This window comes from Typopeltis vanoorti, chromosome 12, assembly GCF_054136105.1.
Source record: "Typopeltis vanoorti isolate ZY-2024b chromosome 12, IOZ_Tvanoo_1.0, whole genome shotgun sequence".
NCBI classification, from domain to species: Eukaryota; Metazoa; Arthropoda; class Arachnida; order Uropygi; family Thelyphonidae; genus Typopeltis; species Typopeltis vanoorti.
Window position 1 is genome coordinate 101,563,351 of NC_143560.1, and position 19,221 is coordinate 101,582,571.

The 19,221-nt window shown below is 37.5% G+C and overlaps 1 protein-coding gene across 1 annotated transcript in view; it reads right to left on the bottom strand.

The window, feature by feature from the left end:
• Positions 1–19,001, bottom strand: part of LOC150101077 (uncharacterized) — an 80,527-nt gene extending 61,526 nt beyond the window's left edge. The window contains exon 1 of the mRNA XM_090401608.1: positions 18,820–19,001. The gene's annotated coding sequence lies outside the window, so the exon portion shown is untranslated. The remainder of the gene's footprint in view (positions 1–18,819) is intronic.
• Positions 19,002–19,221: the final 220 nt, after the last annotated feature.

The window sequence follows — 19,221 nt, forward strand, 5'->3', positions numbered from 1 at the left end:
AATTCTCTTCTTTCTTTATCATAAGATTTTTCTTCTATCCCAATCGATGTTTTTAGAAAATTAAAGTCACCTATAATGATTACTCATTTGGTATCCATAAGGCTAAATTGGTAATGCCTTTCTTCATCCCCTGCAACTGAGCTGCCAGGTCTGTAGCATCACCTCACCACATATTTCATTCTGTTCACCTCCACTTCACACCAGATAACCTCAAACTCACCTCTACATGGGACATTGTTTGCTTGTGTTTCTACCCTAACTGATATCATTAGTAGTAGTACTCCTCCTCTCCTACCTCTTCTGTCATTCCTAAAAATAGCATACCCATTACACTCAATCCCAGTTACTATATCTGATTCTGATAGCCAGGTTTCACTAATGTTAACAATTTTAGGCCACATCATAATCAATAAAGCAACGAACTCAACCCCTTTGTTTCTGATGCTCCTGCCTTTGTGTATAGACATCATATGGAATCTATTTGGTCTTGTTCTAGAATTTTCTCTTTTCCCTCCCCAGACATACTTAAAAGGTCTGAACTCAAAGCATATTTTCCCACCCAGTCACCACATACATAACTATGTTCAAAGACAATGATATCTTTATCACGTTTGCATACCATAGCTGAACTTTCACACACATTTTCCCCATTCCTCCCTTGATGATCTAGTTTCCCTGACTCTCTGTATCAGGTCTCACACCAAGAACTCTCATACCAATCCTCTTCCTTCTGTATAGGAATGTCTTAGAAAAATCCAACATTATCATAGTGTATCCATTCCCTTTCAACTCGGCAGTAACACTGTTCTAAAATATGAGCAAATGACCTACTTCAGTTGACCTCCAACCCAATACACAGTTTTGCAGATGACAGCACATTGCACTCCACCCTTTCATTTGACAAACCTTATCCTACACAACTCGCTTCAACCTACAGAACATCAACCACCAAGCCATCCTTCATTGGGGCTCAGATAACCTTGTCAATTTCAATGATAGTAAAACCCAGTTCTGTCTTATTTCTCACAAAAACAGAACCATTTTCCACCAATATTATTTTTGATAACACTCAAATTTCCAGACAAGATAAGATTTCTCTTCTTGGAATTACCCTGACATTAGGCCTCTCCTGGCATAAACACATCACAACCAATGCATCTTCAGCTTCCAAAAAACTAGGATTTCTCTTTTGCTCAAAACACTTCACCTCTAAACAGCTGTTAACCTTATACAAGTCACAAATCGGCCCAGCTATCGAATACTGCTCTCACATTTGGAGTGGGGCCTAAAAGCTTACTCAGAGGAGAGCAATTAGGTTAATAAATGACCCACCTCTTACCAACTCACTCTCACATAGACGTTTGGTCTCTGCAATTTGTGTATTTTACAAATATTTCCATGCAAATTTTCATCTGAAATAGCATCAATAATTCTCCCACTCAGTACTAAGTCCATTGGATCGCGTATAGCTGCTGCCCAACATCTTTTCACAGTACACTTTGAAACCTACAGAACAAGTTTTTTGTTCCTCCTCCTCCATCTCTGCTACTACTACTACTACTACTGTACTGTGGAACAGTCTTCCCAATTAAGCATTTCCCAAGGAATACAATATACACACTTTTAAATCAAATGTAAACAAGTTTCTTCTTTCCCAACTCACTACCCATGTTCGGTACTAACATACTACAGGTTGATCAATCAACCTCTCGTGAATGTGCCCAACATATATATATATATATATATATATATATATATATATATATAAAAATAAATAAATAAAAAAGGCAATTTCTCCAGGCTCCTGATGCTAAATGAATTCAAGTGCAGGCCATTCTTCTTATACAAGTCTTTTCTGCCATCAAACTCACTCCACACATAAATCTCACATCCATTTCTTCTACATATCCTGCATGTGAAATCATTTGCTATCATTGCCCTCCTTCTTTCCTTCATAACTCAGTACTGTCATATCTGGATAGCAATCCTACAATATTTACTCTCCCACATTTCTTTCTTGCTTCTTCATCAGATTCTTCAACAGACCTTTCATATCCTCTCTCATACTATATTTGTCACTACTTAAATACTTGAATTATTAGTACCTACCATAACTGCCATCCCTTTTACTTTTCTTTTCTGGTTTTCAATTACATTTGTCATATTTTTAATTTTCATCCCTGGGAAACTAAAAGTGGTGACTTCCTCGGCAAGTGCAAATTTTAAGATAGAGTCACCATACCATATTATCTCTTTTTTCTTATATTTTAAATGACTTACCTTGTTGTTATTAATATTATGATTACCAAGTTCAGTACTTTTCTGCCTGTTCTTGTTCTGATCATTTTTCTTATCCTGTCTAAGTTTAGTTAAATATTTTTCCACCTTTCCCAATTCTCTGGTTAATTTTCTAATGTTTTCTTTTAATCAAGATATTTCTAATGTCGACTTATCCTCAGATAAATTACCATTATCACTGCAGCAGTACTTTTGTTCATCAGGACAAATGTTCTCCTCAGCAGTAACAACCTGAGCTTTAGACACTGCCTTGTTGTGACGAGTTTTTGGTGCTATTCTTAAGGAGTAGTAAAAATAATAAAATGTCACATTAAAACTAACAATGAACTTATTTCTTTTCAAACATATTGTGATTTCTTCTTTCTACTGCAAAAAAATACTGCATAACAAGAAGAAAAATTTTTCCTTTTTTAATGAGTGATTGTAAGTAACATTTGGTTTTAAGAGAGCTATTCACTAACAGTTGATCCCTTTCTCATTGACCCCATCCAGTCACTTTTCCATATATGTTCTGACTCTGCATTATGTTTTTTCTATAGGTATCTCCATGGATAACGTGCCATTGAAGCTGAAAGTTGTCAACATCATATGTGGTTTAGCTATAGATTCACCAAGCTTCTCATCCTCTTTTTTCATTTTATATACTTCTGTCCTTTGTGTCTTCCCCATACCCTTTCCCCAATGAATATCACCTCCAACTCTTCAAGAAACGCACTAATTCCATAAATTTACCTATTACTCTGCAGCCTGGGGTCTCTTCATCTTTATATACAGTTAAAGGAGGAAAACATATAGAATAATAAAAATAATATAAAAAAAAATTACTATGGAGACATCTAGCTGGATAACAAACTTGGTAAGCTGCAACAACTGTTACCAAACAGCTATTGTACATGCTGCGAAAGCTTCACAGCATGTACAATAGCTGTTTGTGAAGTGTGAAGGCTTTATGGCTTGTGCCCATTGCTATAGTGGGATTCAACTCCACAGTCTGGTAGCTGGAAAGCATGCAAGCTATTCACTCGGATAATCAAGCCAGCAGAAGGGAAGGGTAGATTTAGTTACTGAAGCAGAATATAAACATTCAAGTTAGCGAGGGGATTTTACAGAGTTAATACATAGAGTTAAAGGTCACAATGGGAGGCCGTTCTTGGAAGTTGTATAAAGGTAAAGAGAAGAGTGAGGAACATTTTTTTTTTTTTTTTACCTAGAGAATAGTGAGTAGAATACATGACATGATTGTGAATACTAGGAATGTATCAGTTTATGGTTAATATGACAGGCATGTCAGCTGACAGCACAACATTTAGCAGATATTCCAGTGCTTGTGCCAAGTATACAAGTTAAACCAAAAGAAATGAAAAATTGCACAAAATTTCAACTACTGAATAGCAAATAGCTATTCAGTAGTTGAAAATAGCAATATCAGCTGCCAGTTAACTCACAGTGCATTAATTTTCAATATTGAATATGATCTGGATCTGAGAGTTTTAAGTTTCTTTAGCCATAGTAACTGGAAGCTGATATCAGTGTTGTGATTTTTATGCAATTTTCTTTCATTCATGTTAGGTAAACTACAAATGGCTAGATTAGTGATTTCTAAACTTTTTCAGTTCATAGCACCCTTAGTGTATTATCAGGATTTTTCCATGGTGCCAAAAGTCAGAACACAGGCCTACCTAACAGTTGCAGTGCACAGTTTGGGAACCACTGGGCTAGATGATTCCTCCATGCATTATTGCTTTCCTCTATAACACACACACACACACACACACAAACCTACTTTGCTTGCTGTTTCATTCAAAGAACACTTTAATTAGATTAATATCTGATAAATGCAAGATAAAAAGAGGTACCCATGTACCTCATTTCTTCAAAGCATATTATCTACTGCAATAAGCTTAACTTTTGACAAATCCCAAAAAATTGATACAAAATACAAAGAACCTATCTTGCTATGTTCAAAGAATAGTATCTGTAACATTCAGCTCAATATCTGATAAAATTCTATGGCAATGTCAGTGATGCAGTTGGTAAGTGCCCACTGCTTCACTAATGTATGACTATAGACTCAAAGTCTGCTTTTCAAATACATTGTAAAACCCTTTTAGACAAGCTAATTAGCCTATGAATTCACGTCATGTTTATCTACTGTCATTCACAGGCCCAGTTCTGGAACACCAAATGCTTGCTTCTTCTCCATCAATTCTGTCCACATAATATGTTAGCTGAAAATAAATTTAAAGATATGAGAAATTTTTTTTTTGTTAACAATTCATGTTATTAATATGAATGGGTTGTATACAGAGAGAACAATTACACAGGCCTGTGATGGAAAAGATGTCTGAAAAGTAATAATTGATTCTTATAGATTTTTAGGTGCTGAGTTCAGAAAAAATAGTAAAAAAATTCCATCACCCACCAATTTTACCCAATTTCATCGTTTTTATTAGTAGTATTTAGATTTAAATTCAGCACATTGATATTTATTTTCATTCTCTTTTATTTACAGCTAATTAGTTGTATAAGTGCTTTTTTGAAGTGCCTTTTTATGGTAAATAAAGAAATTTCCATGAAACTTCTCATTCTTAAGATAGGAGAGGGAGGAATGGAGATAAAAGTGCAGGTGCTTACTTTGAATCTGATTTGCCAAGATAACTGATGACTTTCCTGTTGTCATAGACACATTTTCTTGTGTGATTCTTTAATTGAACTTTAGTCGTTGACTACTAAGGTTATCATATTTCTGAAAGGTGGCATATTTTCTAAGTTAGTGTAAAGATTTAATTTAATGTGTTTGCAGTTTCTTTAATGTTTTTATGTAGTGTAGTGTAATAATGTTTATGTCATTTGTTAAAATTCGTTTAACTGTGTTTTAAGTGGTGTTTGTAATGGCTTCAAGAGGTTGCAAAAATTCACCTAACAAAGAGGATACACCAAATACCCGTGCTTTTTGTGCGAGTGGGACAGCCGAGATCGGGAGCAACATTGGATCAAGAAGGAATGGCCAGAAAGAGTCACATTAGAACTTGGAAGTAAAAATGTGTTACATGAAACTTTGGTTGCTCGGGAAAAAAATCCTTTTACCCCCGCTTCACATAAAGCTGGGATTGATGAAGCAATTTGTCAAGATTTTATTGAAAAAAGGAGAGTGTTTAAATGCATCTGTGCAAAATTTCCAGGATTATCTACAGCAAAATTGAAAGGAAGTATTTTTATCAGTCTGGACATCAGGAAACTTAAGAAGGATAAACTGTTTGAAGAAAAAATGGCAAACTATTGAAAAAGAAGCATGGAAAGCTTTGAAAGAGGTGGTGACCAAATTTTTATGAAATCACAAGGACCCAAACTATAAAATGATTGTGGAAGACATGCTAAGAAATTCAAGGATTTGGGATGCTCCATGAGCTTAAAAGTGCACTTTTCTCAATTCTCATTTAGACTACTTTCCTGAGAATCTGGGAACTGTCAGCGAAGAGCAATTCCACCAAGACATCAAGAAGATGGAAAGAAGGTATCAGGGCAGGTGAAATGGCAGCATGATGGCGGACTATTGTTGGATGTCGCACAGAGACAACCTGGAAAAAGAATTCCAAGTTCAAAAAGAAGCTTTGAAGGAAAAAGAAAAAGACACCACAACAAAATATAAAGTATGTACTAAAGATTAATCTTTCATTACTTTAAAATTTTTTTTTCAGATCCTTTATTCCAAAAATGTTTATGGAAAATTTTAAATACTGCTATTTTACTTAATAATGCGTTTTACAGCTATTTTACTGTAATATTGAGATCCATTTTGTGAAAAATCCTTACGTGATAGAGAAAAATGGAAGAGATATTTGAAATCAGCGGTCAAAAATAAATCAGAAACAGTTAATAGTTTCCAGACAACTTTTCATGACTCGAATTTTGCAGGCCTGTGTTTTACCAGTGACGGAACACTCTCTCCCATCACTACCAATTTATATTATTGGTTAATAACATTAATGTGCGCATGCGCAAGTGCAAACTATACACCATATCCACCATTTCTTTTAAATACTAGATGAGCTAAGAAACAGACTAACAAATAAACACTTTAAGAAACAAATATATTATAGAACTGCCTTAATTTTAGGTTTTTATTCAACCAAGATGAAGCAAACACTTACTGATTAATTTATGCCTTACTAGGTGATGTTACCTCATAAACTATGTTCACCAGCAACCAATCTAAAATTTTTTTCTCATATTCTGCCCACCTCCAGAGAAATTCCAGTTGTGAACTGTACCTATTTCCCATGCTGATTATGCCTGCTCCCAGCTTCTATCATCATTCAGCTCTATGACTCACCCATATTTGACCAATGCCATTATCTAACTCTTCCACTGCTTCCTCACCTTAAGCTGGTATACAACACTAACATTCCACATGAAAATAGTTCCATGCATCATTTATCACTCCACCACCCACAGCACTCTTTTTCCTAAATCATGACTATGTATAGGATATAGCACTTTCTGACTCTGGATGACAGCAATTATATTTTTGATTTCTGTTTACATAATAACTAGTATCTTGTTATATCACTAATATAAATATTGGTGATATAAATATCATATATCAAATTGCAACACAACACTGGTAAACATAAAAAGAGAAAAATACATAGGTTGTAGATGTTATGAAATACTAAGAGAGGAAGGCCATTTCAGAGGGTAGATGTTACTTTCAGTGTACAACTTTTAAAATGTGAATAGATTCCTCCTTTCTTCTTATCCTCTTGCTTACTCATGGCACTGATATGCAACCTTTCATGTGTTAATTATATGAAGAGCCAAAGGCTTCAATTCATGTGTGGATCGGATAAAAAAAAAAATGGGGAGATGCTATTAGGATCAGATGATTTTTAGGTATTTAATTATTTAAGGACTTATGGATCCCTTACCAAGTTACCGTATTTACTCGAATATAACTTGCCCTTGCATATATCTTGCACCCCTGATTTTACTTTATGAAAAAAGAAATTAAAAATTTTCACATAACCTCGCACACAAAAAAAAGTTTAAAACTTTAAGAAATAGATAGTGAATGCTATGGCAGGTTCAGATATTTTGGAATTTGGTTGAAGAGAATCAGCATGGCTTTGTTGTTGAGTTGTGTGTGCAATCTTTGTTAATACCATACCAATCATATGCAAGACTGGAAGTAGAGATAGTAAATAGTAGACTCTTGGTAAGTCATACCCATTTTCAGTTTTTTTCAAATCATGGTGATCTTATGATTCTGAAATGAGAAAAGGACAAGTAATAAAACTGTTTTAATTTAATTACAGAAGCATTGTTGCTAAAGATTATTGTCCAGTGAGAATACTTTCTGTAAACTGGCTCAGGATAGGTGTATGGATTGAAAGATCATGAAAGGAAGTTTTTTTTTTTTTTTAAAATACATACACAGTGTGCCCATTAAGTAATGAGACAATTATTATATATCAAAAACAAAACAACAACAAAAAAGTATTTGGAATTGGCAATTACATAGATTCAGTATGGGTCACACTGAGTTGGATGTCCTCAATGCCGCTGAAGTGTTCCCTTTCAAGGCACGCTTCATCTTTGAGAATAGGAGAAAGTCTGTGGGAACCAAATCTGTTCGATCCCACAGATCGAATTCAAAGCCAGAAACTGCTTCAAAGGCAGCATACAGTGTGCAGCACATTGTCTTGTAACAGAAACCAATTATTGTTGTAAAACAGTTCTTTCCTGACATGTCGCATATGGGTGCACAGATTGCATTATTCCTAAATAATACTGACCATTCACCATGATGCCCTCGGGAACAAATTCGCAGTGGATAATTTACCATATTTTTATTTATCCATGCAGAAACTGGCCGTCCAGAGCATGGTTTCTCCAGGGACTCCCTCACCTCTTTAAACATTAAAAACCAGTGGAATACCTGTACATGGCTCAGACAGCCATTTCCGTAAACTTTTTTTTTTTTTTAGGTCTTGATACGCTTCTGTAGCAGTTTTTCCTAATTTACAGTAAAATTTCTTCACAGCTCTTTGCGCCATGATGCAATTTCTAACATGCTCCCCTCACACAAACTTCAATGGCTACCACATAAAAACTGCAGTATCACCCAACTTGAAAATTACACCTGCAATTACAACACATTCTAGAAGTCAAACTACTTTTATTCAAAGGACTGGCCTGTAAAAAATCAATCTCATTACTTAATAAATATATATATCAGTGACGTAATGAGGGTATGAAGCACCTGTGGCAAGTGTCTAACTTGCACCCCACAACCCAAAAATGTTATACGTTTTGCACCCATGGTGGGCGCCTCTTTCGCCACACCCTCACTACAAGACTGATATATATATTGTATATTACTTCCACACAGATGAAAGGCAGAAGGGCTTATAAGCAAAGAGATGCCATTGTAAAATCGTATATAGAATGAAATTTATGCAAAATGCCTTATATTCCGATTTTACTGGTAAACAAGATTCCAATAAAAATACTTGAATTTTAATAGTGAAAATTTTTATGTTTAATGAATTGGAATTAATAAATAGTGAATAACTGAATATTGTAGCCTAAAAATGTTCTGTATTAGAACAAAGGAAAATAAGTGTAAAACAATGTGTCTAAAAGAATCCTCTAGTCAGCAATAATTCCAGAGGGATTATCGTATTAAGTTATGACCTGAGGCATCTACCATCACAAAGGTCAAGATTGCACGGGGGTTTCCTGCCTCATTACAATGACCTGAAAAGGTGGCAGGTGTAGAACATTGAAATACCCAGGGAACGACAATGTAATTGAATCCAAGGTCATTGGAGCCAGATAAATAGAGGGTTGCTGTGGTGAGTGGGGACTTCTTCTTTTTGGGCGATTCATCTCGCTAGTCAAGCATGCGGTTCGTGGAATTTGAGTTCGTTTCGGAGTACTGGTTCCATTCTTGGGTCAGCGAGAAGTTACGAAGTCTGTTCCGACCAGAGGTTACGATGTACGCAATGGCAGCGGAGTTTTGTTAACGTTGTGGGAGATGATTTGTGATCGCCATCGGAGTCCTGGATTCCAGACAGAAAGTGCCAAGAGAAAATGTCATGCTTATGCCTGAAGCTAGAGGTGTCAGTCAGTCCAAGATATTTAATCTTGTGTAGAGATCTGGATATTAACAAAATCTTTCTTGAATGAAATAAGCAAGGTTGTGTTTTGTTGGCATTCCAGTTGATAAGGTTGTCCTCACACCACGCTGAAATATAAGAAGGAAATAAATGCTCACAGCACTGATTAGAAAAAATCTTGTAACTTGGGTTATATGGGCATTGCAAGGTATGTTAAATGAAAAAGACCAATGGAGCATACTGTTATCAACAAAACTGCAGATATGATTTGAGATTAGTGACAGGTTCATTTACGAACAGGAGAAAGAGTGTACATGAAAGAGTCCTAGGGTACTCTGACATTGGCAGGGAAGTCTCAATGAAGGAAGCCAATTAGTATAGGGTGCAGTGAACAGATAGAGGAAACTAGCAATCCAGTTGCAAAAAGTGGATAACATACTATACATGGTCATTTGTTACGTAGGCCTTTGTGCTAGACCTGGTCAAAGATTTGGAAATAGCTAGAGCAATCACAATTGTTTCACCAATTCCTTCCAGAATGTTCTAGAAAGCTCAACTGCATATGAGGAAAAAGTAAGTTTGATGCACTTAACCCTTTCAAAGTCAGATCTTGATTGGCTGACTGTTTTTGCAGCTGCTACGTACTGCCTTGTATACCAGCTGAGTGGGATGCTGGAGGTGTGGTTTTGTGCAACTTTCAATATGCAGAAGTCATTTCTTGAACTACTTGGGCACATCTGTTGTAAAACCAAAGTTTGAATATTGGTCTGGACTTTTATTTGGGTGGAATGGAGGATAAGAATCATTTTGCCAATTCAGTTGGATTAGGTGTCTGGATCCAAAAGTGAAAACAGTAGTCAACTCAAGGAGGGGGGGGGGGAAGAGACAGGTAATCGCATTTGGCATTATTATAGTACCAAAATATAAGAGGCTGTCAGTGGCTGATATGAGTGCATTCTGCAGGAAAAGAGACCTCGATAAAGTTATGGTTGAAATCATCAAAAGGAGAGCAGATATTCACAGTGTATTTATCAAGAGAAATAATTTAGAAGAGATCAAGGGATGAATAGGAGAAATTAAAGAGGATTATTGGTATTCTGGTGAGAATACCAATAATCCTCAAGGTTGAAGGGGAAAAATGCGAAGGAACTGGGAGATGGATATAAATTATTCTACTCTGGAGCGAATAAAGAGGGAAGAAATGGTGTCGAAATTGTGGTGTGTGTGGCGGAATGAAGAGCGAAGTACTGGATATACTGGTAGAAGAAACGACAGGATTGCGAATGAAATTGGGTCTTGGAGAAGAGCAAGTGGTTGTCTTATGTGTATATGTCCTGCAAGTTGGCTGTACAGCAGAGGAGAAAGATGAGTTCTGGAATGTGTTAGATGAAAAAATGAGGGAACTGGAAGAAAACGAGATGGTGATTGTCGGAGGAGACTTGAATGGACACATAGGGAAACAGAAATAGAGACTGTGAAAGGGTGCATGGTGGCCATGGAGTGGGAATGATGAACCAGGAAAGAGAGAGGATTGTGGACTTTGCAGTAGCATTTGATCTGGAAATTGTGAACTCATTTTTCTACAAGAGGGAAGAACATTTGATAACATTTAGAAGTGGTAAGAACAGTTCACAAATTGACTACATTATGACTAGAAGAAAACATCTTAAGGTTGTGACAAATTGCAAGGTAATTCCAACAGATCAAGTGGCACAGCAACACCGACTGCTGTGTGCAAACTTTAAAATAAGATCGAAGATAAGAACCTCTGGAAGCCATGGGATGAAGACAAGTGGTTTCGCTTAAAAGAAGAGAGTGTGAGGAATCGTTTCAGGGAGAGGGTGTTAGAGAGGATTTTAGATTGACTGGAAAGTGTACAAGATTGGTGGAAACATAATTCAAAAGTAATCCTGAGCTGTGCAATCTAGGTGTTTGGTGAGCCATCTGGAAAGATTAGAGAGCAGAAGGAGAGTTGGTGGTGGAATAATAATGTACAAGAAGCAGTGAACTAAGAGGAAGGCAAAGCAGAAGTGGGATGAGTCAAGAGTGGAAGAGGACAGGGAGAGAAAGCAAGAAGCCAAGGGAGTTGTGGCACAGGTGAAGGCCATGGCATATCAAGATCTGTATGATCAATTAGAAACAAAGGAAGGACAGAGAAAAATTTACCAACTAGCAAAATGTAGAAATAAAGCAGCAAAGGACATCTTACATGTGAGGCAGATCAAAGATGCTGAAGGAAGAGTATTATGGAGGGATGTGGACATAAGAAACACATGGAGAATATACTTTGAGGGACTTTAGAATGAGGAAAATGCAAGGACTCACAGAAAGAAGGGCAGCCTTCTGAGGGGATGGTGCAGAACATCAGTAGAGTGGAAGTGAAGGAGGTCATGAAGAGGATGAAGAATGGAAAATCGGTAGGCCCAGACAGGATTCCAGTGGAGGTATGGAAGGCACTGGGGGAAAAGGGAATTGACCTGCTGTGGGACCTGTTCATGAAAGTTTGCCAACAGGAAAATATATCCGAGGAATGGAGGGAAAGTACTTTTGTCCCCATCTACAAAGGTAAAAGGGATGCACAAGACTAAGAATTACAGAGGAATAAAGTTGATGTCCCATACAATGAAAATCCTAGAAAGGGTTCTCGATGGATGATTGAGGAAGGAGGTGGAGATTGCAAAGGAACAATTTGGCTTCATGTCTGGTAGATCAAAGACAGATGCTATCTTTGGGTTACGGCAGATGATGAAAAAGTTTCATCATCTGCCGTAACCCTAATAGACATTTGGATTGGCTAGACATAACTGAGCATAGTTATGGCTAGCCAATTCAAAAAAAAACTTAGCAGTGGGATGGAAAAGAGAAAGAGAATACCTGTTTTTTCCAAGTGGATTGTATAGTCTTGAGTACTACCCTCCATGTACTCTGATTCCCTCCAAGTATGACTAGCAGAGCGAGTAGAAGCAGGATTATTTGCTAGCTGATCAGGAAGGCTCCTGGTGCATTACCATTGGGTAAGATCCTGAGTGATACATAGTGGCTATTCTGCTAAGTTGTTTTACTGCTGTAAAACAACTTTTACTGTTTTACTGCTGTAACCTCAAATGGGCTCTCTACATTTATCATGCCCATGAAGCTGTCACACACACACTATGTAAGAAGAAAGGAAGTGTAGGATAACTTGTTTTGTGATCCTGTCATCCAATTTCATCAATATGACCCAGGCATCCCACCCCCCAAGCTCCCACTTGTGGGGAGGGATGCCAATTAGACTGAGGGGGATCAAGTTGGCATTTCCTCAACTAGGAAGACGTGCATTTGTGTGGTGACAATACTTGAGGTTGACAAAGCTCCACTTGTCAAACAAATCACACTTCCAGGAAGGTGGGGTTTTCTTGGCTAGAAAAGGCTACACTTCACACGTCACCAGCACCATTAGGATTCCTTGATTAAAACAGAATCAGAGCATGCCTACACAATTTTCAAACTATCACTACATTCCTTTAATCACAACAGATATAAATAAAAGGGAAATTAAGTGGAAATAATTGAAAATTTAGTAGTAATAATAATCTATCTATCGATGGTCCTAACAGGCAATTAAGCCCCCGCGACCTTTCCAAGCATTCTTGGACTTCGCAACCGTAACTCAAACCCTGATCACGTGGTAAGAAAGGCAAAAAAGGATTACAAAAGAACATGGCCATGCAGGCTAAAGACAATCCTAAAGTTTTTTCGATATGTTCCAAGTAGAAGAAATAATGTATATGGCATAATGATTTTAAAGAATGCCGATAGTAGGGAGGTAACTGAATCAGTTGATATAGTTGAATTACTGAGCGAGCACTTTGCAAGAGTATATCATCCAGGTGGTGACATTGCAGAAATGAATGAACCAAAAGTTTATATGGGAATTGTGGTGAATGAAGTGGAGGTGAGTAGTCTATTACAAAACCTCAATGTCAATACATCTGTGGGATTGGATGGTATACCAGCTCGTGTCGTACGTGAAGCGGCTAAAGAATTTTCAGTACCCATGACCATTCTGTTTAATCTGAGTCTCGGGTGGAAAGAGGGGAAAATAGTTCCACTGCATAAAGGAGGTTCCAAGACTGCTGTTGTAAATTACCGACCGATTAGCATATCAGAAATTGTTGTCAAGGTCTTGGAGAAACTAGTCAAGAGAAGAATACAGGAATGGATTGATGAAAATGAGATACTGTACAGGGGAAAGCATGGTTTTCTGAAGGGTAGATCATGCCTCAGCAATTTGCTCACGTTTTATAACACAATAACGACTGAACTGGATAAGGGTAATGGGTTTTCAGTGATTCTACTGGACCTTGCAAGGCCTTTGATAGGATACCACATGGAACTCTAATCAGTAAACTGGAGCATATGGTGATGGATATAGGGTTGGTGAGATGGATAGGAGGATGGTTGATGGAGAGATAACAGTGGTTTATTCAGGAGTAGAGTCCACAAGACGGCCTGTGACTAGTGGTGTGCGGCAGGGTTCGGTTCTTGTGCCACTACTTTTCAATTTGTTCATTAACGATATAGGAAACGATCTGAGAGGAAGTGTTCACTTGTCTTCTGATGATGCAAAGTTGGGTAGAGTAATTGTGAGTGCACATGATGTCAAAATTTTGCAGGATGATTTGGATAGTTTGGTGGACTGGGCTAAGGAAAATGGATGTCAATTTAATGTGGCAAAGTGTAGGTTATACATTTTGGAGTGAAAAGATTAGCAACAGCATATCACATTGGTGGAACCCTATTCCAAGAGATCGATGAGGCCAGGGATTCGGGAATGTTGGTGGATAGGGAGTTGAAGTTTAGGGGGCACATTGCAAAAGTGGCTAAAACAGCTCATCAAATTACTTGGTTACTGAAAAATACTTTAACGAGCAGAGACAAACAAGTTATTGTTCCTCTATATTGAGCCCTGATAAGACCCCATCTGGACTACTGTGCCCAGATATGGGCTTCAGAGTTTCTTCTTGATGGGGAGGAGGTGGAGAGGATCCAGAGACGAGTGACCAAGATGGTGACAGGTCTGTGGAATGAACCTTATGAGAACAGATTGAAGATTTGTAGGTTGCAAAAATTGGTTGATAGGCAGAAAAGGGGTGATATGATTGAGACATTCAAATTACTGAAGGGTTTCTATAAGATTAATCCAGAAGATATTTTTGAGAATAGGACTGGTGGTGGGAGGACTAGGGGCCATACGTGGAAGCTGGGCAAAAAAATGTGGTTAACAGGGGTGTTAGAGCTAGGTTCTTTACTTGGAGAGTGGTAAATGAGTGGAATAAGCTGCCAGAGTCTGTTGTAGGTGCTATGACCGTGAATGAGTTTAAGGCGAGGTATGATAGATACTGTGTGAAAGATGAATAGTTGTTCTTGACATGATGTTAGGGCCTCCCTCGATGAGTCTGTCAACTCCTTGGAGTTGCCTGTAATAATAATAATAATGTGGTGGTTAGTCCTATGTCTGTAGATGCGTGTGGTCATGGGGACGGTTTGCCTGTTTTGGGGGACGAAAAACCCCTACCTCTATATCAGACTGTCTAACTCACTTTTTGTTGAAAGAGACCAGATAAAGGTTCCTCACATCACTGACAGGAATCGAACCAGTCTTTCTGATCACAGTGCTTCGTCTATACCGACTGAGCTACAGAGGCTCTAGTAATAATAATAATAAATGAAAATCAGCTAATGCCTTTTCTATCATTTGGAGACTGAGGGGGAAGTTCAATCTCCATCAGTAGCCAATCAGAGTTGGCTGGCCCAAGACTATCACTCATATAAGTGGCACTCGAGAAGCGATGATCAACAAATGTCACCATCTCTTGGTCACCAGCCCTAACACAATGTTATTGTCTGAAATAGCAAGGGTTCTACAGTCAATTTTCTTGAGTTTATGAGATGAAAAACCCGAGTTTCTGGTAGAAAAAACTGCTTGCCCATGCCACTAACTTGGGAAATATATGAATGTTTGAAATAAAGCTATTTTAATCTTAAACAAGCCCAAAATCCATTTTACTTTGTGAGTATGTTCTGCACATGCATGTATGCATGTAAATGAAAAATTATTGTTTTATAAAGAGTATTCATAATTTTTTTAATTTCAGGCACAGTGGTACTTCCATACTATTTTTCACTGGCATGAGTGCAATGCAGAATGTAATCCAATTCCCCTCATTAATGATCAGTGTGTGTACCCATAATAGGTAGATGGCAATTTTTTCTATAGAGAGAGAAAGAGAGAGAGAGAAAGAAACTGACATCACATCAATTTTCATTATGCCTTACATTATAATAAGAGTTGCATCTCATCAATCTAAGCTGAGCTGGTTGGCCAACTGAGCAGCATTACTGCATTCTAATCAACAGATGGTAGAATTTGAATTCCAATGTAGCAATGATGTCTGCCAGATGATTTTGATTACTCAGGAGACAACCTGTTAATTGTTGCAATTTTTTTCCCCCACTTGGTTAGACTATAATAAATTTAGTTTAATCCATTATCCAAGTGTCAGCAAACAAAGTTTGCCCAAGCTGTCATCACTCCTTGTCTTAGTATCTCCCATAATGCAAAACACATTTCCTTGTGGACATGTATAATGCTATGCATTAAGGAAAGGGCCATAACGACCGGTTTTGACCTTTATTGAATGTTCAAGTACAAGTCAAACTCCACAATCTCAGCGTTGTTCCCCTCAGTAACAGGCTCACCCCACCACCGAGCAGAGCTGCTCGTTTGCTCATATCTCATCCAAGGGGGGATAACAGCAACAGCCGTGCCTCAGTTAACTTCACAGGCTACAGCATTGCCATTCATTACCCCCACACACACACCCCTACCCACCCAGGACCTGGGTGACAGCAACAGCCAAGCCTCAGTTAAAACCTCATGGGCTACAGCATTGCCATTCATCCCTCAAGCTTTCAACCGGTATCGACCTTTATTGAGGTCTCGTCAGTTGAGCAAGACCCAGAAGTGGTGATACCAAGGTGGAAGCAATGAAGAAGTCATATTTACCTATATGACTTCTCCACTGGAGAAGTGGAAGCAATGGAGAAGTCATATTTACCTATACAAGTTGCCAAAAGGTGTCTCACCTTATTATTAAATTACTCTGGATTTAGAGAATGATGTTGGAAGTTTCCCCCCCCCCCCAAGGGGGGGACTTCCAACATCATTCTCTAAATCCAGATGTGCTTTGCATTATGGGAGATACTAAGACAAGGAGTGATGAGAGATTGGTCCACCTTTACCACGAGTTGCCTCAGTCCTGATGATACTTCAGGTGCGAACTTTGTTTGCTTATACTTGGATAAAGGATTAAACTAAATTTATTATAGCCTAACCAAGGGGGGGGGGGGAAACATTCTCTAAATCCTGAGTAATTTAATTATAAGGTGAGACACCTTTTGGCAACTCGTATAGGTAAATATGACATCTCCATTGCTTCCACCTTGGTATCACCACCTCTGGGTCTAGCTCCCACTGATGAAATCTCAATAAAGGTCGAAACCAGTTGGAAGCTTGGGTGATGAATGGCAATGCTGTAGCCCATGAAGTTTTAACTGAAGCTCGGCTGTTGCTGTCACCCAGGTCCTGGGTGGGTGGGGATTGGGGTAATGAATGGCAATGCTGTAGCCTGTGAAGTTAACTGAGGCAGGGCTGTTGCTGTTACCCTCGAATGAGATATGAGCAAATGAGCAGCTCTGCTCAGTGGTGGGGTGAGCCTGCCACAGTGTAGAGCCAACCGGTTCTGAGAGTTCTTCTCAGTAGCAGAGTGAGCCTGTTACTGAGGAGAACAATGCTGAGTTTTTGGAGTTTGACCTGCACTTGAAAACATCCAATAAAGGTCGAAACCAGTCTGGGTAGTGACCCCTTTCCTTAATGCATAGCATTATACATGTCTGCAAGGAGATGCACTTTGCATCATGGGAGATACTAAGACAAGGAGTGATGAGAGCTTGGTTCACCTTTACCATGAGTTGCTTACACTTGGATAAAGAATTAAACTAAATTTATTATAACCTATTCATGAAGGGAATGTAGGTTAACTGCTCCTTACACATAAATAGATTAATAATGATACTTTTATTTGCCAAAATAAAAGATGGATGGAAAAAGATATATATACTTGTCAAAATTTATTCTACGTGAAAAAAACAAACAAAAAAACTTGCTACTTACATGAAACCACCCACAAAAATTCATGTAATGCCATTATATTGGCAAGTTATTACAAGACAATGACTTAAATCTTCTGATAAGTTGAAGGGATGATGACCAGTCATTTCATTTATTCAGTTTGCTAAGAAAACAAAGCTTATCTTTGTTTTCAGTGGTAGAATATCATATTACTATGAACATTTCCTGTATCAAATACAAATTAAGTTTGGTTACTTAACCAAGCTTAAACTTAAGTTCGGGCAGCTAGCGCTCACCAACTCAGTTTTGCATTCTACATCCTAGTTAAATACAGAGGTGGCAGGGTTTATCATCCTGTAATATGGGCAAACCAGCCAAAACACACCCAGTTAATAGACATAATAAAGTGACCTCACAACCTTAGCTGTTTTGGTCATCATTACAACCAACCAATGTAGTTAGCTGGGCACAACAGGTCAACAGAAAATTCATTTTTCTAATGGTATCCAAAATTCAATTTGGTGATTTCTGCAAAATTCATTAAATCAAATCTATTGAACTAATCCATAATGATGAATGTATTACGTGGCAGAATAACCAGTTTAATAAAACTACAACGAGTCTATAAGGTGGTTGAATATGTTCATGACTCATTTTTTATGAAGCTGTGCAAGTCTGAAGTCATATTTCTTGGTCTGTCAATCAAAAAGTGCCTCCAAAAAAAACTTCAAAACGTATAAGTTTTAACTAAATTACCTTATCACTCAGATTAGTACACTCACCATTCTGAGTTAGCTATATTATAATATGAAAAAGTTAGATGAGGATAGCAATTTCAGACAAAGCAATTCTTTCTATATTTCAAGGAATATAAACAGGTTCAGTGGCCAAACTTAGGCAAAATGGGGAGGGGGGGGCTCTAGTTCTTCCATTACATATTTAAACCATGAAAGACGCTTCCTCACCCAACCTTGAAAGTGAATATGTAGTGTGCACTTACAAACATGTCAGAAACTGGTATGTTTTTCTAGCGATGCAAACCGAACATGAAAAATTACACGCAAATTACAACAATTTTGTATAACTCTCTAGCTCATTTTAAGCATGCAATCCTTGTGCGTTCTTTATTATGCTTAAATATATGATATTACACACACACCGTATTTAATATACAAACCCTAATTAACAAGCAACATAAAAATAAATAATAATAATAATATATCTTACCCTATTTACTACGAGCAAATCCTACTTAAAGAATGGTAACATAATTTCAGAAATATATAGATATAAACATAAAGAACGAGCCGATTGAAAACTTTTTTTATGCAATGCACAACACAAAACATATACAATAGAAGCTTTTTCTTTTACTTGGACGGTAATTAAATAACTACGTACAAACAATATTTCTATTACAGTACTAACGATCTAACGTCCAAGATTATCAAAAGAAAAATACCCCTAGCGGGAACACATGTAAATTGAATAATATACATACTGTATACACTTGTGTATGTGTGTGTGTGTGTGTGTATCAATTTTTCTTTGTATGTATTTATAAAGTGAAGCGATTTTTATTTACATGGCTGATTATCGAGAGAAACTGTAAAATACTTAATTATTATT